This window comes from Bombina bombina, chromosome 4 (genome assembly GCF_027579735.1).
Source record: "Bombina bombina isolate aBomBom1 chromosome 4, aBomBom1.pri, whole genome shotgun sequence".
Classification (NCBI taxonomy): domain Eukaryota; kingdom Metazoa; phylum Chordata; class Amphibia; order Anura; family Bombinatoridae; genus Bombina; species Bombina bombina.
The window spans coordinates 496,444,763-496,467,396 of NC_069502.1; positions in this window are offsets into that span (position 1 = coordinate 496,444,763).

Genomic DNA, 22,634 nt, shown 5'->3' on the forward strand with positions numbered 1-22,634 from the left:
ATAGCATTGGTATTTTGTTGAATCTGAGAGGTGTTATCCTGCAGCTTTTCCTGCATTGTAGCCTGTGAGGTCTCGACAATATTAACCCTCTGAGAGAGTTCAGCTAGGTCTCTTTTTAGTTCACCAAATAAATTCTTGATGTCTGCTGCTATTCCTTTTATATCCTCTTTAGATGATAAAAACTTCAAGTCCTCTTTAGTAACATATTGTGAGGATTCAGGAGTAGGTAAAGCTACGGGTAAGGCTACAGCATCTTCTCTTGAGGATGTCTGTGTCTGGTCAGCACTAGGTACTTGAGATCCAGTGGGCTTAGTGTAGTAGTTCATATTTCTTGTTTTCGTGCCCTTTTCACCCCCAGGCTTTTTTTGTGACATAATAATATTGCTTATAGGATTAGTAGATTCTGCAATCCCAAAATCAGCTTATTAGAAAAGAGGTTATTTCCTGCTGTGTTAATCTAATTTGGATTTATGTCCCAGCTATAGAATAGGCAGGATGGTGTTAATAGATTTTGCAGTCCCAATATCAGCTTGTTAGAAAAAAAAAAAAAAAGACACTGCAGACTCACTGTGATAATTCCTGCTGTGTTAATCTGCTTTAGATTTGTGTCCCAGCTGTAGAATAGGCAGAATGGTATACTGTATTGTGTGCTGTATTATATAGTATTGGGGGATGATGAGAATCCTGAGAAACCAGTATGCGCTGAAAGCTTCAGCTTATCCTTATCAACTCAGGTATTTTTGCCAGCAACCCAGAAAATTCAAGCCTGTACCAGCTGCTCCTCGCCCCTTCTCAAACTTATAACCCCCAATACTTGTGAGCTCTATGTAAACTCTGTGTAAGCTCTTAATACACACACACCCACTCAATAAACAGGCCGTGATCCTCTGTAGAGCCGTGAAGTCTCTAAGCCCCTTTTGCCGTGTTTATTGACAGTGATACAAGCAGTATATCGCCAATCCTTATGGAGGAAGGTTAGAAAGATTAGGAAGGCTAGAAAGCAAGTCTCACGGCACCTCAAGAACACCACTCCAGCTGTATGCCCGAGACGCCGGGCTATGCACGCCTCCGGTCTCCCTCCGCCAGCCGCCCCACAGCACCACAGCAGCCGATGCGAGAAATACCCGCTCCACAAGTAGAGAGGCGCAGGCGCTCAGAGGTACCCGGTCCTTTCTCCTTTTCTCCGGTATTGGCGGTATTGGCGATATTGGCGGCAAAACCCCAAACTCTAAGACACAAGTCGGGCGGCAAGCTCAGCGCCGATGCTGCAAACTGGGCTACAGATCCACTGCAGCCCGATAGTAGTGTGTCACGTTGTTCACGGATAGTACAGGTAGTACGCAGGTAACAGGTAACACCGGGGGACACAGAATCACAACTCAGAAAGTTAGTTAGCAGTGGCTCCCTTGGTTCTTAGGCTCAGTTTAGGTCATAGCTCAGGTCTCTTTATTATTTTGATAGCATTTTGGCCGACCTACGGCTCGGGAGCACTATTCAAACGCGGCCATACTCCTGCACAGCCAGGCTCCGCCCCGAAGCATATCTTTCTCCATGTTAATACTTTTATCTGTGAAATAAAGCTCCTTTGAAAAAAAACAAAACAAAAAAAAAAAAACGTTTTTTTTCTCTGAGGGTGATAAATATTTTTTTGGGGCCTAGTTTCCACATGGCTAGTCAGATACTCCTAGGAGTATTTTCTTAAGGCCCTCTGACATCGAGTGCATGGTGGGAGGGGCCTATTTTCGCGCTCTAGATGCGCAGTTCATATTCAGACTGAGACATCCAGCTTCCCTAAAGGAGTCCTCTGGCATCTGAGGACCACTATAGAGGGCTTATTTCTTCCCTAAATCGTATTTGAGGGCAGGTAGGAGCCACAGCAGAGCTGTGGCAAGGTGGTTAACTGCTTGTTAACGTTTTTTAACGTTTTTCAAATCCGGTTTGGGGCCTAAAGGGTTAATCATCCATTTGCAAGTGCGTGCAATGCTGCTTTAGTCCCTTATACACACTGTAAAAATTTCGAAGAGTTTACTACTTTTTAACACTGTTTTGCAGTTTATGTGATAGTTTTTTTTTCTCTTAAAGGCACAGTACCGTTTTTGTTTAATTGCTGTTTCACATTTATTAAAGTGTTTTCCAAGCTTGCTGGTCTCATTACTAGTCTGTTAAACATGTCTGACATAGAGGAAACTCCTTGTTCAATATGTTTAGAAGCCATTGTGGAACCCCCTCTTAGAATGTGTACCAAATGTACTGAAATTTCTATAAATTATAAAGACCATATTATGGCATTTAAAGATTTATCACCAGAGGTTTCTCAGACTGACAAAAGGGAGGTTATGCCATCTAGCTCTCCCCACGTATCAGAACCTATAACTCCCGCTCAAGTGACGCCAAGTACATCTAGCGCGTCCAATGCGTTTACCTTACAAGACATGGCGGCAGTTATGACTAATACCCTCACAGAGGTATTGTCAAAACTGCCAGGGTTACAAGGAAAGCGAGACAGCTCTGGGGCTAGAACAAATACAGAGCTTTCTGATGCTTTAGTAGCTATGTCCGATATACCCTCACAATGCTCCGAAGCCGTGGCAAGGGAGTTGCTGTCTGAGGGTGAGATTTCAGATTCAGGGAAGACGTTACTTCAGTCCGATTCTGAAATGACAGCCTTTAAATTTAAGCTTGAACACCTCCGCTTATTGCTCAGGGAGGTTTTAGCGACTCTGGATGACTGTGACCCCATTGTAGTTCCAGAGAAATTGTGTAAAATGGACAAATACTTTGCAGTGCCTGTTTACACTGATGTTTTTCCAGTCCCTAAGAGGTTTTCGGAAATTATTACTAAGGAATGGGATAGACCAGGTGTTCCGTTCTCTCCCCCTCCTGCTTTTAAAAAGATGTTTCCCATAGATGTCGCTATACGGGACTCGTGGCAGACAGTCCCTAAGGTGGAGGGTGCTGTTTCTACCCTAGCTAAGCGTACAACTATCCCCGTCGAGGACAGTTGTGCTTTCTTAGATCCTATGGATAAAAAATTGGAGGGTCTCCTTAAGAAATTTTTTATCCATCAAGGTTTTATTCTCCAGCCTCTTGCACGCATTGCCCCAGTTACTGCTGCAGCGGATTTTTGGTTCGAGTCTCTTGAGGAGGCTCTACAGGTGGAGACCCCGTTAGATGATATTTTAGACAGGACAGTTAGCTAATTCCTTTATTTCTGACGCTGTTTTTCATCTAACCAAACTAATGGCTAAGAATTCAGGTTTTGCCATTCTGGCGCGCAGGGCGCTATGGCTTAAGTCCTGGTCAGCAGTCGTTACTTCAAAGTCTAAGCTTCTTAACATCCCCTTCAAAGGACAGACCCTATTCGGGCCGGGCCTGAAGGAGATCATTTCTGATATTACTGGAGGAAAAGGTCACGCCCTTCCTCAGGATAGGTCCAATAAATTAAGGACCAAACAGAATAATTTTCGTTCATTTCGAAACTTCAAAAGTGGCGCAGCTTCAGCTTCCTCTAATGCAAAACAAGAGGGAAATTTCGCCCAGTCCAAACCAGTCTGGAGACCGAACCAGGCTTGGAACAAGGGGAAGCAGGCCAAAAAACCTGCTGCCGCCTCTAAGACAGCATGAAGGAGTAGCCCCCTATCCGGGACCGGATCTAGTAGGGGGCAGACTTTCTCTCTTCGCCCAGGCTTGGGCAAGAGACGTCCAGTATCTCTGGGCATTAGAGATTGTTTCCCAGGGATATCTTCTGGACTTCAACGCTTCATCTCCAAAGGGGAGATTTCATCTTTCACAATTATCTATAAACCAGATAAAGAGAGAGGCATTCTTACGTTGTGTTCAAGACCTCCTGGTTATGGGAGTGATCCACCCAGTTCCAAGGGAGGAACAGGGGCAGGGCTTCTATTCAAATCGGTTTATAGTTCCCAAAAAAGAGGGAACTTTCAGACCAATCTTGGATCTCAAGATCCTAAAGAAATTTCTCAGGGTCCCATCCTTCAAGATGGAGACTATCCGAACCATCCTCCCTATGATCCAGGAGGGTCAATATATGACTACCGTGGACTTAAAGGATGCTTATCTCCACATTCCGATTCACAGAGATCATCATCAGTTCCTCAGGTTCGCCTTCTTAGACAGGGATTACCAGTTTGTGGCTCTTCCCTTCAGGTTAGCCACGGCACCAAGAATCTTTACGAAGGTTCTAGGGTCCCTACTGGCGGTTCTAAGGCCACGGGGCATAGCGGTGGCTCCTTACCTAGACGACATTCTGATACAGGCGTCGACTTTTCAAATTGCCAAGTCCCATACAGACATGTTCTGGCCTTTCTGAGGTCTCACAGGTGGAAGGTGAATGAAGAAAAGAGTTCTCTCTCCCCTCTCACAAGAGTTTCCTTCCTAGGAACACTGATAGATTCAGTAGAAATGAAAAATTTTCTGACAGAGGTCAGGTTATCAAAGCTTCTAACTTCCTGCCGTGCTCTTCATTCCACTTCTCGGCCGTCAGTGGCTCAGTGTATGGAAGTAATCGGCCTAATGGTAGCGGCAATGGACATAATTCCGTTTGCCCGCCTACATCTCAGACCACTGCAACTTTGCATGCTCAATCAGTGGAATGGGGACTACACAGATTTGTCCCCTCTGCTAAATCTGGATCAAGAGACCAGGGATTCTCTTCTCTAGTGGTTATCTCGGGACCATCTGTCCAGGGGAATGAGTTTCCGCAGGCCAGAGTGGACTATAGTGACAACAGATGCCAGCCTTCTGGGCTGTGGCGCAGTCTGGAACTCCCTGAAGGCTCAGGGTTCGTGGACTCAGGAGGAAGCCCTCCTTCCGATAAACATTCTGGAACTGAGAGCGATATTCAATGCTCTTCAGGCTTGGCCTCAACTAGCTGCGGTCAGGTTCATCAGATTTCAGTCGGACATTATCACGACTGTAGCCTATATCAACCATCAGGGGGGAACAAGGAGCCCCCTGGCAATGTTGGAGGTTTCAAAGATAATTCTATGGGCAGAGGTTCACTCTTGCCATCTCTCAGCTATCCATATCCCAGGAGTAGAGAACTGGGAGGCAGATTTTCTAAGTCGGAAGACTTTTCATCCGGGGGAGTGGGAGCTCCATCCGGAGGTATTTGCCCAGCTGATTCAACTATGGGGCAAACCAGAACTGGATCTGATGGCGTCTCGTCAGAACGCCAAGCTTCCTTGTTACGGGTCCAGGTCAAGGGATCTCTAGGCAGTGCTAATAGATGCTCTAGCAGTGCCCTGGTCCTTCAGCCTGGCTTATGTATTCCCACCATTTCCTCTCCTCCCTCGTCTGATTGCCAAGATCAAGCAGGAGAGGGCTTCAGTGATTTTGATAGCACCTGTGTGGCCACGCAGGACTTGGTATGCAGATCTGGTGGACATGTCATCCTTTCCACCATGGACTCTGCCGCTCAGGCAGGACCTTCTACTCCAAGGTCCTTTCAAACATCCAAATCTAATTTCTCTGCGGCTGACTGCTTGGAGATTGAACGCTTGATTTTATCAAAACGTGGTTTCTCCGAGTCGGTCATTGATACCTTAATTCAGGCTCGAAAGCCTGTCACCAGGAAAAGCTATCATAAGATATGGTGTAAATATCTTCTTTGGTGTGAATCCAAGGGTTACTCATGGAGTAAGGTCAGGATTCCTAGGATGTTATCCTTTCTCCAAGAAGGATTGGAGAAGGGATTGTCAGCTAGTTCCTTAAAGGGACAGATTTCTGCTCCGTCTATTCTTCTGCACAAGCGTCTGGCAGATGTTCCAGACGTTCAGGCGTTTTGTCAGGCTTTAGTTAGAATCAAGCCTGTGTTTAAACCTGTTGCTCCGCCATGGAGTTTAAATTTAGTTCTTAAAGTTCTTCAAGGGGTTCCGTTTGAACCTCTGCATTCCATAGATATCAAGCTTTTATCTTGGAAAGTTCTGTTTTTGGTAGCTATCTCTTCGGGTCGAAGAGTTTCAGAGTTATCAGCTTTACAGTGTGATTCCCCTTATCTGATCTTCCATTTAGATAAGGTAGTTTTGCGTACCAAACCTGGGTTTCTTCCTAAGGTGGTATCTAATAAGAGTATCAATCAGTAGATTGTTGTTCCGTCACTGTGTCCTAATCCTTCTTCAAAGTAGGAACGTCTATTACACAATCTTGACGTGGATCGTGCTTTAAAGTTTTATTTACAAGCTACTAAGGATTTTCGTCAAACATCTGCATTGTTTGTCTACTCTGGACAGAGGAGAGGCCAAAAGGCTTCGGCATCTTCTTTCTTTTTGGCTGAGAAGCATAATCCGTTTAGCTTATGAGACTGCTGGCCAGCAGCCTCCTGAAAGAATTACAGCTCATTCCACTAGAGCGGTAGCTTCCACATGGGCTTTTAAAAATGAGGCCTCTTTTGAACAGATTTGTAAGGCGGCGACTTGGTCTTCGCTTCATACTTTTTCTAAATTCTACAAATTTGATACTTTTGCTTCCTCAGAGGCTATTTTTGGGAGAAAGGTCTTGCAGGCAGTGGTGCCTTCCGTTTAAGTTCCTGCCTTGTACCTCCCTTCATCCGTGTCCTAAAGCTTTGGTATTGGTATCCCACAAGTAATGGATGAACCCGTGGACTGGATCCACCTTACAAGAGAAAACAAAATTTATGCTTACCTGATAAATTTCTTTCTCTTGTGGTGTATCCAGTCCACGGCCCGCCCTGTCACTTTAAGGCAGGTGTTTTTTAGTTTTATACTACAGTCACCACTGTACCCTATAGTTTCTCCCTTTTTTCTTGCTTGTCTTCGGTCGAATGACTGGGGGTGGCAGTTAGGGGAGGAGCTATATAGACAGCTCTGCTGTGGGTGTCCTCTTGCAACTTCCTGTTGGGAAGGAGAATATCCCACAAGTAATGGATGAACCTGTGGACTGGATAACACCACAAGAGAAAGAAATTTATCAGGTAAACATAAATTTTGTTTTTTGCCTCGCTGCCATTCTTTTCTTTTTAATTATAATCCTTCTAATACATTATGACTCTGTCATAAGGGTATCGCAAATACCTTGCTATGTCTTGCCTAGGTTATCTAATACAATTTGACTCCTATACTATTATGCATGAGATGTTTGTTTATATTGCAATGATCTGCAATAGGTAAAGAATATGTTGCTCAGAAGGGGCTTGGTATAACGGTTTCCGTGTTAAGGTGAGTTTCACTGTTTGAGTGAAGCGTTTTGAGAACTAAGGAAGTCCACAAGACATCACTTTTGGGATTACACTTAAGACCAATAGAAGACATAAACATTTAACATTTCAGAGCTTTAATCCCTCCCACTCTCTCATAATTCATCACTTTTTAGTTTCCAAAATGGAGTGAGGTAAAATCTGAAGAGCTGAGCTGATCTACTCATAGTTGAGAATAATTTTCTGACCAATCTTAGACTTGTTTCTTCATCAAAGTGCCTAGGAAGGACAGAGGGTTAGACAGGAGTTTCAGCCAGGGAGTGAAATTATTTTTCCGAGGGTGGAAATGTGACAGGCCCCCTAGGTGAAATGCAGAGTTATCTGTCTGTTCCCTGGTCTACAGTGTGCTGCACCTTATATGATCCACAGCCCTTCCCATGGGAATTGTAGATATATTTGCCAATTCCCTGGCTTGAAGATGCTGTTCTTTCTGATATTACCATTATTATTTATAACGCACCAACATTTTACACAGCACTATACAAGGTACATTACAATCATAAGGGTACAATAAACTTGAATGAGACATTATGTAAGACTATACAATGTACATGACTACACTTACATTCACAAACATAAAAAAAAGGAGAGGAGCACCCTGCCCTTGAGTAGAATCAGTTGTACATCCTTGGCACTGTGCTTGTACTGCCTCAGATGGGCCTGTATACTGGAAGAATTTTTCTGCAGCTGAGGTAAGCACGGTAGATGAAAATGCTGGCAGGTAAGTACACTGCACCTTCATAACCCACGGGCTGTTAGCAGGAACCTGTACACATGGGGACATAGAGACACAGTCCAAGCAACTTCTATAATCATTGCAGGTACTTTGGCAACTTTTAAAAAGAAATATTGGGTGTGGTCCTTTTTATATTTAACAATTTTAAATTATATTTAACAGCTCTGTAGTGCGGTAACCATCTTAACAAGTAGAGACTGAGCTCTCGGGGTAGCAGTCAGGCACTCAGGCTTAACAGAGCTGGTGCAAATTTCATTATTTAACCTCTTATCTGCTAGGCTTAAGTAATTCATCTTAATATAGTTTTTTCAATAAGATTGCTTAGCACTTAAATTGAAAGTACACAATTACTGTAACCCTTCACTGGGATATCAGTTGTACATTGTGCCATTACTACATTTGCTTAAAGGGATAGTCTGGTCAAAAATAAATTTTCATGATTCAGATAGGGCATTTAATTTTAAACAACTTTCCAATTTATTTTTATCATCAATTTTTGCTTTCTTCTTTTGGTATTCATAGTTGAAAGCTAAACCTAGGTAGGCTCATATGCTTAATTCTTAGCGCTTAAAGGCCACCTCTTATCTTAATGCATTTTGACATGTTTTCAAAACTAGATGGCATTAGTTCATGTGTACCATATAGATAACATTGTGCTCACGCCCGTGGAGTTACCTAGGAGTGAGCACTGATTGGCTAAGATGCAAGTCTGTTGAAAGAACTGAAATAAGGGGGCAGTCTGCAGAGGCTTAGATACAAGATAATTACAGAGGTAAAAAGTGTATTAATATAACGGTGTTGGTTATGCAAAACACTGGGGAATTAGTTATAAAGGGATTATCTGTTTTTAAACAATACACATTCTGGTGTAACTGTCCCTTTAACCCTACTGGGATTATCTATTTGTGTGCTGTTTATACAGTTTCTGTGCACCTATCTGTCTCAACATCTATCTTTTTTCTTCAATAATTTAAAGGGACATAATACTCATATGCTAAATCACTTGAAACTGATGCAGTATAACTGTAAAAAGCTGACAGGAAAATATCACCTAAGCATCTCTATGTAAAAAAGGAAGATATTTTACCTCACAATCTCCTCAGCTCAGCAGAGTAAGTTCTGTGTAAAAAGTTAGACTTCACCTGCCCCCAGCTGCAGGTAAAAATAAAAAAAAAAATGAAGAAATGAACAGCAGCCAATCAGCATCAGCAGTGCTGAGGTCATGAACTCTTACTGTGATCTCATGAGATTTGACTTAACTCTCATGAAATTTCATTGTAAGCTTCCTTTACCTGATTGGTGAAATAATATGAGAGTTCACAAGGCTCATCCTTTCAGATGTCCCAGGACAGACACACTAAAATGCTGCTTAGAAATCCTTTACAATGGGAGGTGGCTACTGAGGAACTTTTGAGGTAAAATATCTTTCTTTTTTACATAGAGATGTTCAGGAGATATTTTCTAGTCAGCTTTTTACAGCTATGCTGCATCACTTTCAAGTGTTTAAACATTTGGGTATTATGGCCCTTTAATTATGGAGAAAACTGGTGCAGCTTAGGTCTTGGGACAATATGCTGGCCCTCTGAAAGCGCAGTCTACTGATAATTTAACCCCTTCACAGCTATGTTTACTATGTAAGAATGTTTTTCTGGTGTATCCTCCTGCTCAGCTGAGTATCTCATGTGCTGTATGTATAAAACTAGACCGGGTCTAGCAGTGGTACCTTTAAATCGACATATTCAGCAAACTAAAGCCTACCAAGGCTATGCCCAGAGGGTATCAAAGGAACTTTCCCACAAGTTTTTAGAATATTTACACTCTTCTATTACTAGGTTGATGGCTGCCATGCCTACAGCACTTAAATACTGACGCATCCAAGGGGCAGAAGATGATCCTCTAAAGCCCCTTAGTTCTTCTGGGACATTCCTAAGAAGTGACTCTAGTAAATATCCTACAGAGAAGGGTGTACTTTAGAATCTGTTTCCTCCTATGTGGAAGGATTTTCAGAAACTCAGGACACTGAAAATATGGGTGAAGATCTGTCCTACTTTCTCTTGTTAAGTGTATCCAGTCCACGGATCATCCATTACTTATGGAATATATTCTCCTTCCCAACAGGAAGCTGCAAGAGTCCACCCACAGCAAAGCTGCTATATAGCTCCTCCCCTAACTGCCATATTCAGTCATTCTCTTGCAAGCCTCAACATAGATAGGAGGTCGTGAGAGTCTGTGGTGCTTTCTACTTAGTTTATTCTTCAATCAAAAGTTTGTTATTTTTAAATGGCACCGGAGTGTGCTGTTTATCTCAGGCAGTATTTGGAAGAAGAATCTGCCTGCGTTTTTCTATGATCTTAGCAGACGTAACTAAGATCCATTTGCTGTTCTCACACATTCTGAGGAGTGAGGTACTTCAGAGGGGGAATGGCGTGCAGGTTTTCCTGCAGATAAGGTATGTGCAGTAAAATATTTTTCTAGGAATGGAATTGACTAAGAAAATACTGCTGATACCGAAGTAATGTAAGTAAAGCCTTAAATGCAGCGATAGCGACTGGTATCAGGCTTATTAATAGAGATACATACTCTTATAAAAATGTGTTTTAAAACGTTTGCTGGCATGTTTAATCGTTTTTTAACATATGTTTGGTGATAAAACTTATTGGGGCCTAAGTTTTTTCCACATGGCTGGCTTAAATTTCTCTTGTTAAGTGTATCCAGTCCACGGATCATCCATTACTTATGGGATATTAACTCCTCCCCAACAGGAAGTGCAAGAGGATTCACCCAGCAGAGCTGCTATATAGCTCCTCCCCTAACTGCCATTACCAGTCATTCTCTTGCACCCAACGACTAGATAGGATGTGTGAGAGGACTATGGTGATTATATTTAGTTTTATACCTTCAATCAAAAGTTTGTTATTTTATAATAGCACCGGAGTGTGTTATTCCTTCTCTGGTAGAATTTGAAGAAGAATCTACCTGAGTTTTTACTATGATTTTAGCCGGCGTAGTTAAGATCATATTGCTGTTTCTCGGCCATCTGAGGAGAGGTAAACTTCAGATCAGGGGACAGCGGGCAGATTAATCTGCAAAGAGGTATGTAGCAGCTTATTATTTTCTGACAATGGAATTGATGAGAAAATTCTGCCATACCGATATAATGTAAACTCAGCCTTAAATGCAGTAGCAGCAACTGGTATCAGGCTGTCATGTATGTATATTTTACACTTCAGTATTCTGGGGAATGGCACTTCACTGGAATTATACTGTGTGCATAAGACTTTAGCCTAATTTGCAGGGACTGGCAACAGGCTCTTTAATAACACTTAATTTATGTTAAACGTTTTTTGCTGGCATGTAAAATCGTTTCATTTTCTGAGGTACTGGGTGAATAAAATGTTTTGGGCATTATTTTTTCCACTTGGCAGTTGTTTTATTTAATTTATGGCAGTTTACTGATCTCTCTCACTGTTGTGTGTGAGGGGGAGGTCAAAAAATTCAGTCAGAAGCTCATTGTATTTCCTGCATGATCCGGTTCATCTCTACAGAACTCAGGGGTCTTCAAAACTTGTTTTGAGGGAGGTAATCATTCACAGCAGAGCTGTGAGATTGTAGTTGACTGTGATAAAAAACGTTTATTTCTGTAACTTTTTTTTCTGCTATCAGGGTTAGTTATCCTTCGCTAATGGGAACAAGCCTTTGCTAGAATTGTGTTTTTTACAAAGATTTGATGCTATAACCTTTCAGTTTATTAACTTTCAACTGTCATAACTCTTTCTGTGCTTCTTATAGGCACAGTACGTTTTCATATTATAGTAAATTACTTGAAAAGTATTTCCAAGTTGCTAGTTTATTTGCTAGTGTGTTAAACATGTCTGATTCAGAGGAAGACATCTGTGCTATATGTGCTAATGCCAAAGTGGAGCCCAATAGAAATTTATGTACTAACTGTATTGATGCTACTTTAAATAAAAGTCAATCTGTACAAATTGAACACATTTCACCAAACAACGAGGGGAGAGTTATGCCGACTAACTCGCCTCACGTGTCAGTACCTGCATCTCCCGCTCGGGGGGTGCGTGATATTGTGGCGCCGAGTACATCTGGGCGGCCATTACAAATCACATTACAGGATATGGCTACTGTTATGACTGAAGTTTTGGCTAAATTACCAGAACTAAGAGGTAAGCGTGATCACTCTGGGGTGAGAACAGAGTGCGCTGATAATGTTAGGGCCATGTCAGATACTGCGTCACAACTTGCAGAACATGAGGACGGAGAGCTTCATTCTGCGGCTGACGGTTCTGATCCAAACAGATTGGATTCAGATATTTCAAATTTTAAATTTAAGCTGGAAAACCTCTGTGTATTACTAGGGGAGGTGTTAGCGGCTCTGAATGATTGTAACACAGTTGCAATACCAGAAAAAATGTGTAGGTTGGATAAATATTTTGCGGTACCGTCGAGTACTGACGTTTTTCCTATACCTAAGAGACTTACTGAAATTGTTACTAAGGAGTGGGATAGACCCGGTGTGCCGTTCTCACCCCCTCCGATATTTAGAAAGATGTTTCCAATAGACACCACCACACGGGACTTATGGCAAACGATCCCTAAGGTGGAGGGAGCAGTTTCTACTTTAGCTAAGCGTACCACTATCCCGGTGGAGGATAGCTGTGCCTTTTCAGATCCAATGGATAAAAAGTTAGAGGGTTACCTTAAGAAAATGTTTGTTCAACAAGGTTTTATATTGCAACCCCTTGCATGCATTGCGCCTGTCACGGCTGCAGCAGCATTTTGGTTTGAGTCTCTGGAAGGGACACTTGAATCAGCTCCATTAGATGAGATTACACACAGGCTTAAAGCTCTTAAGTTAGCTAACTCATTTATTTCAGATGCCGTAGTACATTTAACTAAGCTTACGGCTAAGAATTCCGGATTCGCCATTCAGGCGCGCAGAGCACTGTGGCTAAAATCCTGGTCAGCTGACGTTACTTCTAAGTCTAAATTTCTTAATATACCTTTCAAAGGGCAGACCTTATTCGGGCCCGGATTGAAAGAAATTATCGCTGACATTACAGGAGGTAAAGGCCATGCCCTGCCTCAAGACAGAGCCAAACCTAAGGCTAGACAATCTAATTTTCGTTCCTTTCAGAATTTCAAAGCAGGAGCAGCATCAACTTCCTCTGCTCCAAAACAAGAAGGATCTGTTGCTCGCTACAGACAAGGCTGGAGACCTAACCAGTCCTGGAACAAGGGCAAGCAGGCCAGGAAACCTGCTGGTGCCCCTAAAACAGCATGAATTGAGGGCCCCCGATCCGGGAACGGATCTAGTGGGGGGCAGACTTTCTCTCTTCGCCCAGGCTTGGGCAAGAGATGTCCAGGATCCCTGGGCGCTAGAGATAATATCTCAGGGATACCTTCTGGACTTCAAATACTCTCCCCCAAGAGAGAGATTTCATCTGTCAAGGTTGTCAACAAACCAAATAAAGAAAGAGGCGTTTCTACGCTGCGTACAAGAGCTTTTATTAATGGGAGTAATCCATCCAGTTCCACGGTCGGAACAGGGACAAGGGTTTTACTCAAATCTGTTTGTGGTTCCCAAAAAAGAGGGAACTTTCAGGCCAATCCTGGATTTAAAGATCCTAAACAAATTCCTAAGAGTTCCATCGTTCAAAATGGAGACTATTCGGACAATTTTACCCATGATCCAAAAGGGTCAGTACATGACCACAGTGGATTTAAAGTATGCTTACCTTCACATACCGATTCACAAAGATCATTACCGGTATCTAAGGTTTGCCTTTCTAGACAGGCATTACCAGTTTGTAGCTCTTCCATTCGGATTGGCTACGGCTCCGAGAATCTTCACAAAGGTTCTGGGTGCTCTTCTGGCGGTACTAAGACCGCGAGGAATTGCGGTAGCTCCGTACCTAGACGACATTCTGATACAAGCTTCAAGCTTTCAAACTGCCAAGTCTCATACAGAGTTAGTACTGGCATTTCTAAGGTCGCATGGATGGAAGGTGAACGAAAAGAAGAGTTCTCTCTTTCCACTCACAAGAGTTCCCTTCTTGGGGACTCTTATAGATTCTGTAGAAATGAAGATTTACCTGACAGAAGACAGGTTAACAAAGCTTCAAAATGCATGCCGTGTCCTTCATTCCATTCAACACCCGTCAGTAGCTCAATGCATGGAGGTGATCGGCTTAATGGTAGCAGCAATGGACATAGTACCCTTTGCACGCCTACATCTCAGACCGCTGCAATTGTGCATGCTAAGTCAGTGGAATGGGGATTACTCAGACTTGTCCCCTACTCTGAATCTGGATCAAGAGACCAGAAATTCTCTTCTATGGTGGCTTTCTCGGCCACATCTGTCCAGGGGGATGCCATTCAGCAGGCCGGACTGGACAATTGTAACAACAGACGCCAGCCTACTAGGTTGGGGCGCTGTCTGGAATTCTCTGAAGGCTCAGGAACAATGGAATCAGGAGGAGAGTCTCCTACCAATAAACATTCTGGAATTGAGAGCAGTTCTCAATGCCCTTCTGGCTTGGCCCCAGTTAACAACTCGGGGGTTCATCAGGTTTCAGTCGGACAACATCACGACTGTAGCTTACATCAACCATCAGGGAGGGACAAGAAGCTCCCTAGCAATGATGGAAGTATCAAAGATAATTCGCTGGGCAGAGTCTCACTCTTGCCACCTGTCAGCAATCCACATCCCGGGAGTGGAGAACTGGGAGGCGGATTTCTTAAGTCGTCAGACTTTTCATCCGGGGGAGTGGGAACTTCATCCGGAGGTCTTTGCCCAAATACTTCGACGTTGGGGCAAACCAGAGATAGATCTCATGGCGTCTCGACAGAACGCCAAGCTTCCTCGTTACGGGTCCAGATCCAGGGATCCGGGAGCGGTTCTGATAGATGCTTTGACAGCACCTTGGACCTTCGGGATGGCTTATGTGTTTCCACCCTTCCCGATGCTTCCTCGATTGATTGCCAGAATCAAACAGGAGAGAGCATCAGTGATTCTAATAGCGCCTGCATGGCCACGCAGGACTTGGTATGCAGATCTAGTGGACATGTCATCCTGTCCACCTTGGTCGCTACCTCTGAAACAGGACCTTCTGATCCAGGGTCCCTTCAAACATCAAAATCTAATTTCTCTGAAGCTGACTGCTTGGAAATTGAACGCTTGATTTTATCAAAACGTGGTTTTTCTGAGTCAGTTATTGATACCTTAATACAGGCTTGGAAGCCTGTTACCAGAAAGATTTACCATAAGATATGGCGCAAATACTTATATTGGTGCGAATCCAAGAGTTACTCATGGAGTAAGGTTAGGATTCCGAGGATATTGTCTTTTCTACAAGAAGGTTTAGAAAAGGGTTTATCCGCTAGTTCCTTAAAGGGACAGATTTCAGCTCTGTCCATTCTTTTACACAAACGTCTGTCAGAAGTTCCGGACGTTCAAGCTTTTTGTCAGGCTTTAGCTAGGATCAAGCCTGTGTTTAAAACTGTTGCTCCACCATGGAGTTTGAACTTAGTTCTTAATGTTTTACAGGGGGTTCCGTTTGAACCCCTTCATTCCATTGATATCAAGTTTTTATCTTGGAAAGTTCTGTTTTTAATGGCGATTTCCTCGGCTCGAAGAGTCTCTGAGTTATCTGCCTTACATTGTGATTCTCCTTATCTGATTTTTCATTCAGACAAGGTAGTTCTGCGTACTAAACCTGGGTTCCTACCTAAGGTGGTCACTAACAGGAATATCAATCAAGAGATTGTGGTTCCATCTTTGTGTCCTAATCCTTCTTCGAAAAAGGAACGTCTGCTACACAATCTAGATGTAGTCCGTGCCCTGAAATTTTATCTACAGGCAACTAAGGATTTTCGACAAACGTCTTCCCTGTTTGTCGTTTATTCTGGTCAGAGGAGAGGTCAAAAAGCTTCGGCTACCTCTCTCTCCTTTTGGCTTCGTAGCATAATACGGTTAGCCTATGAGACTGCTGGACAGCAGCCTCCTGAAAGAATTACAGCACATTCTACTAGAGCTGTGGCTTCCACTTGGGCCTTTAAGAATGAGGCTTCTGTTGAATAGATTTGCAAGGCTGCAACTTGGTCTTCTCTTCATACTTTTTCCAAATTTTACAAATTTGACACTTTTGCTTCTTCGGAGGCTGTTTTTGGGAGAAAGGTTCTTCAGGCAGTGGTTCCATCCGTATAAAGAGCCTGCCTGTCCCTCCCGTCATCCGTGTACTTTAGCTTTGGTATTGGTATCCCATAAGTAATGGATGATCCGTGGACTGGATACACTTAACAAGAGAAAACATAATTTATGCTTACCTGATAAATTTATTTCTCTTGTAGTGTATCCAGTCCACGGCCCGCCCTGTCACTTTAAGGCAGGTAATTTTTCCATTAAACTACAGTCACCACTGCACCCTATGGTTTTCCTTTCTCTGCATGTTGTCGGTCGAATGACTGGTAATGGCAGTTAGGGGAGGAGCTATATAGCAGCTCTGCTGGGTGAATCCTCTTGCACTTCCTGTTGGGGAGGAGTTAATATCCCATAAGTAATGGATGATCCGTGGACTGGATACACTACAAGAGAAATAAATTTATCAGGTAAGCATAAATTATGTTTTTGCATAGAAACAGTTAACTGAAGCTTCCCACTGTTGGCTGTGGCAGTTTGTTGTGTCTGTTTTTAAAAACGTCTGTCATTTTTTTTATCTGTTTTTTGCATTAAGGGGTTAATCATCCATTTGCAAGTGGGTGCAATGCTCTGTTACCTTATTACATGTACTGTAAAAATTTTGTTTGTTTTACTGCCTTTTTTTTTCACTGTTTTTCAAATTTTGACAAAATTTGTTTCTCTTAAAGGCACAGTAACGTTTTATATATTTGCTTGTTAACTTGATTTAAAGTGTTTTCCAAGCTTACTAGTCTCATTATTAGTCTGTTCTAACATGTCTAACATAGAGGAAGCTCTGTGTTCATTATGTTTTAAAGCCATGGTGGAACCCCAACTTAGAATGTGTACCAGATGTACTGATTTCATGTTAAACAATAAAGATCATTTTTTGTCTTTAAAAACATTATCACCAGAGGATTCTGTCGTGGGGGTAGTTATGCCGACTAACTCTCCCCACGTGTCAGACCTTTTGACTCCCGCTTTAGGGACTCACGCTCAAATGGCGCCAAGTACATCAAGGGCACCCATAGCGTTTCTTTTACCAGGGGATTCTGTCGAGGGGAAAGTTATGCCGACTAACTCTCCCCACGTGTCAGACCCTTCGACTCCCGCTTCAGGGACTCACGCTCAAATGGCGCCAAGTACATCAAGGGCGCCCATAGCGTTTATTTTACAAGACATGGCAAAGGTGGTGAATAATATTCTGGCAGCAGTATTAGTCAGACTACCTGAAATTAAAGGAAAGCAGTTAGCTCTGGGGGTAGATACAGAGCATACAGATGCTTTAAGAACCATGTATGATACTACCTCACAATATGCTTAGTCTGTGGGTGATTTTTTTTTTGACTCAGGGAAGATGATTTAACCTGATTCTGATATTTCTACATTTAAAATTTATGCTTGAGAACCTCCACTTGTTGCTCAGGGAGGCTTTGGCTGCTCTGAATGAATGTGTACAATCGCAGGGCCAGAGAAATTGTGTAGACTGGATAAATAATATGCAGTGCCGGTGTGTACTGATGTTTTTTCCAATACCTAAAGAGGTTTACTAAATTTTTTTTAATAAGGAATGGGATAGACCAGGTGTGCCGTTCTCTTCCCCTCCTATTTTTTAGAAGAATGTTTTCTAATAGTTACCACCACACGGGACTTCTGGCAGACAGTTCCTAAGGTGGAGAGAAGAGTTTCTACTCTAGCTAAGCGTACCACTACCTCTGATGAGGACAGTTGTGCTTTTTAGATCCAATGGATAAAAAATGTTTATTCAACAGGGTTTTATCCTGCAGCCCCTTGCATACATTGCTTCTGTCACTGCTGCTGCGGCGTTCTGGGTTGAGTCTCTTGATGAGGCTTTACAGTTAAGCGACTCCATTGGATGAATATATTTGACAAGCTTATGCTAGCCAATTCCTTTGTTTTCTGATGCCTTGTTCATTTGACTAGACTAACGGCTAAGAATTCTGTTTTTTACTATACTGGCGCGCAGAGCGCTATGGCTTATATCATGGTCAGCTGTCGTGACTTTAATAAATAAGCTACTTAACTTCCCTTCAAGGGGCAGACCCTATTCGGGCCTGGTTTGAAGGAGATTATTGCTTATATCACTGGAGGAAAAGGTCATGCCCTTCCTCAGGATAGGTCCAAATCAAGGGCCAAAAAAAAAAAAGTCTAATTTTCGTGCCTTTTAAAAATTTCAGGGCAGGTGTGGCATCCTCTTCCTCTAAGGCAAAACAAGAGGGAATTTTTGCTCAGTCCAAGGCGGTCTGGAGACAATCGGACCTGGAACAAAGATAAGCAGGCCAAGGAGCCTGCTGCTGCCTCTAAGGCAGCATGAAGGAACGGACCCCTATCCGGTAACGGATCCTATAGGGGGCAGACTTTCATTCTTCGCCCAGGCGTGGGCAAGAGATGCCCAGGATCCCTAGGCATTGGAATTTATATCCCAGAGATATCTTCTGGATTTCAAAGATTCCCCCCCAAAAAAAGGGGAGATTTCGCCTTTCACAATTATCTGCAAACCAGATAAAGGAGGCATTCTTACATTGTGTACGAGATCCATCCAGTTCCAAGAGAGGAACAGGGACAGAGTTTTTACTCAAATCTGTTTGTGGTTCCCAAGGAGAGGGAACCTTCAGACCTATTTTGGATCTAAAGATCTTAAACAAATTCCTCAGAATTCCGTCATTTAAGATGGAAACTATTCGTACCATCTTAACTATGATCCAGGAGAGTCAATAGAGGACTACAATGGATTTGAAGGATGCTTATCCTCACATTGTGATGCATAAAGATCACCATCGTTTTTCAGGTTTGACTTTCTAGACAGGCATTACCAGTTTGTAGCTCTTTCCTTTGGGATATCTACAGCCCCAAGAATCTTTATGGAGGTTCTGGGGTCGCTTTGGCGGTCCTTAGACCGCGGGGCATAGAAGTGGCCCCTTATTTAGACGACATCCTGATACAGGCGTCAAACATCCAAATTGCCCAGTCTCATACGGACGTAGTACTGGCATTTCTGAGATCACATGGGTGGAAAGTGAACAAGGAAAGAGTTCTCTATCCCCAATCTCAAGGGTTTCCCTCCTAGGGACTCTGATAAATTCTGTAGAAATGAAAATTTACCTGACGGAGTCCAGGTTGTCAAAGTTTCTAAATTTCTGCCGTGTTTTTTCATCCCATCCGCGCCCTTCGGTGGCTCAGTACATGAATGAAATCGGCTTAATGGTAGCGGCAAGGGACATAGTACCGTTTGCACGTCTACATTTCAGACCGCTGCAACTATGCATGCTCAGTCAGAGGAACGGGGATTACACAGATTTGTCCCCCTGTTAAACCTGGACCAAGAGACCAGAGATTCTCTTCTCTGGTGACTATGTCGGGTCCATCTGTCCAAGGGTATGACCTTCCGCAGGTCAGATGGGACAATTGTTACAATAGATGCCAGCCTTTTAGGTTGGGATGCAGTCTGGAACTCCCTGAAGGCTCAGGGATAGTGGACTTAGGAGGAGACCCTCCTTCTAATAAATATTCTGGAACTGGGAGTGATATTCCATGCTCTTCAGACTTGGCCTCAGTTAGCAACTCTGAGGTACATCATACTCAGTCGGACAATATACACGACTGTGGCTTACATCAGCCATCAAGGGGGAACAGAAGTTCCCTAGCGATGTTAGAAGTCTTACAATAATTCACTGGACAGAGACTCACTCTTGTCTATCAGCTATCCATATCCCAGGTGTTGAGAACTGGGAGGTGGATTTTCTAAGTCGTCAGACTTTTCTTCCGGGGGAGTGGGATTTCCTCCGGAGGTCAAGACCAAGCAGGAGAGGGCTTTGGTGTTTTTGACAGCGCCTGCGTAGCCACGCAGGACCTGGTATGCAGATCTGGTGGACATGTCATCCTTTCCATCACGGTCTCTGCTTCTGAGACAGGTCCCTCTACCTCAGGGTCCTTTCAACCATCTAAATAGAATCAATCTGAGATGGACTGCCTGGAGACTGAACGCTTGATGTTATCAAAGCATGGCTTCTCCGAGTCAGTCATTGATACCTTAATACAGACATGAAAGCCTGTCTCTAGGAAAATTGAACATAGATATGGTGTAAATATCTGATTGTTATGAATCCAAGGGTTACTCATGGAGTAAAGTCTGGATTCCCAGGATATTATCTTTTCTCCAAGATGTTTTTGAGAAAAGGGTTGCCAGCTAATTCCTTAAAAGGGGACAGATTTTTACTCTGTCTATTTTTTTGCACAAGCGTCTGGCAGGTATTCTAGACGTTCAGGCATTTGGTCAGGCTTTGGTTAGATCCAAGCCTGTGTTTAAAACTGTTGCTCCGCCATGGAGCTTAAACCTGATTCTTAAGGTTCTTCAAGAAGTTCCGTTTGAACCTTTTTTGTTCCATAGATATCAATCTTTATCTTGGAAAGTTCCTTTTGGGTAGCTAATTCCTCGACTCGTAGAGTCTCCAAGTTATCTGTGTTACAATGTGATTCTCCTTATCTGGTCCTTCGTACGGATAAGGTAGTCCTGCGTACCAACCTGGGTTTTTTCCTAAGGTGGTATCTAACAAGTACATCACTCAAGAGATAGTTGTTCCATGCTTGTATCCTAATCCTTCCTCAAAGAAGGAACGTCTATTACACAATATTGGACGTGGTTTGTGCTTTAAAGTTTTACTTACAAGCTACTACAGTTTTCATCAAACGTTCACCTTGTTTGTTGTCTATTCTGGACAGAGGAGAGGTCAAAAGACTTCAGCAGCCTCTCTGTCTTTTTGGTTAAAAAGCATAATTCATTTAGCTTATGAGACTGCTGGACAGCAGCCTCCTGAAGGGATTACAGCTCATTCTACTAGAGCTGTGGTTTTCACTTGGGCCTTTTTTAAATGTGGCTTCTGTTGAACAGATTTACAAGACGGAGTCTTGGTCTGTGCTTCATACTTTTCAAATTTAACAAATTTGATACCTTGCTTCTTCGGAGGCTATTTTTGGGAGAAAGGGTTTTTTACAGGCAGTGGTAACTTCCGTTTAAGTACCTGCCTTGTCCCTCCCATCATCCGTGTACTTTAGCTTTGGTATTGGTATTCCATAAGTAATGGATGATCCGTGGACTGGATACACTTAACAAGAGAAAACATAATTTATGCTTACCTGATAAATTTATTTCTCTTGTAGTGTATCCAGTCCACGGCCCGCCCTGTCACTTTAAGGCAGGTAATTTTTTCATTTGAACTACAGTCACCACTGCACCCTATGGTTTTTCCTTTCTCTGCATGTTTTCGGTCGAATGACTGAATATGGCAGTTAGGGGAGGAGCTATATAGCAGCTTTGCTGTGGGTGGACTCTTGCAGCTTCCTGTTGGGAAGGAGAATATATTCCATAAGTAATGGATGATCCGTGGACTGGATACACTACAAGAGAAATAAATTTATCAGGTAAGCATAAATTATGTTTTTAGGAGGGAACATACCATACCCTGTTATGGGAAGTCTTGGCTGCCTTTCAGATAAATGATACTGTCTCTATTGATAAGCAACTCCTGAAAAGAATCAATAAGTTCTTTAAACTAGCTCACAAACTACTGGCTGCCTTCCTAGTTCATGACTCTGTTTCTGAAATCATAACTAAGGAATGAAATAAATCAGGTGTTCAGGTGGACTAGAATTCATTTGGCGCATAGCACCTCCCTCTGGGATCCCATGAACCAAAATCTTGAAGTCTTTCACAGGTAATCTATTCAGCTCGCTGGCTTTATGCTTAGGCTAGCTGTTAGTACAGCTTGTGTTGCTGCTGCTGTCGCAGTCTCTTGTAATCACATATAAGAACTCATTTCTGGGGAAGCTTCTCTGAAAGAGATAGAAGACCACTTTAATTTAATCAGTACTGCAAACAGCTTTATATGTCATGCAGGTGGGGAAAAATGTATTAATGCAAAAAAGGGCTGCTATGGCTATTCTGGCTAAACAAGCCTTATGACTCAAGTCCTGGACTACTTTATATGGTCTCTAAGAACAGGTTACTATCTCTGCCTTTTCACATAAAGATTTGGAACATACCTGGATGCAATTATTGCTTCAATTACTGGTGGTAAGGGAGCTTTCCTGCCACAAGATAAAGACTAAAGGCAGAATTAGGTCTGTAGGTGACTTTCACTCCTTTTGACAATATAAGATCCATAGGCTCCCCTCTTCTCCCGTACCCAGAGAGCAGGCTTACCTAAAGCCTCTTGGAAACCTAACACTGCCTGGTCCACATTTAAACAAGAAATGAAACCCACCCTGCCTCAAAGTCAGTATGAAGGTGTGGCCCCCCATTCCAGATTAAACTCTGGTTGGGGGGGGGGGGGGGCAGATTGAATGTTTTTCAAGAGGCTTTGGAATGGTCAGTTCAGCCCCCTTGAGTGTTGGAAATCATATCTCAGGGGTACCGAATAAACGTTAAAGGGATACTAAACCCAATTTTTTTT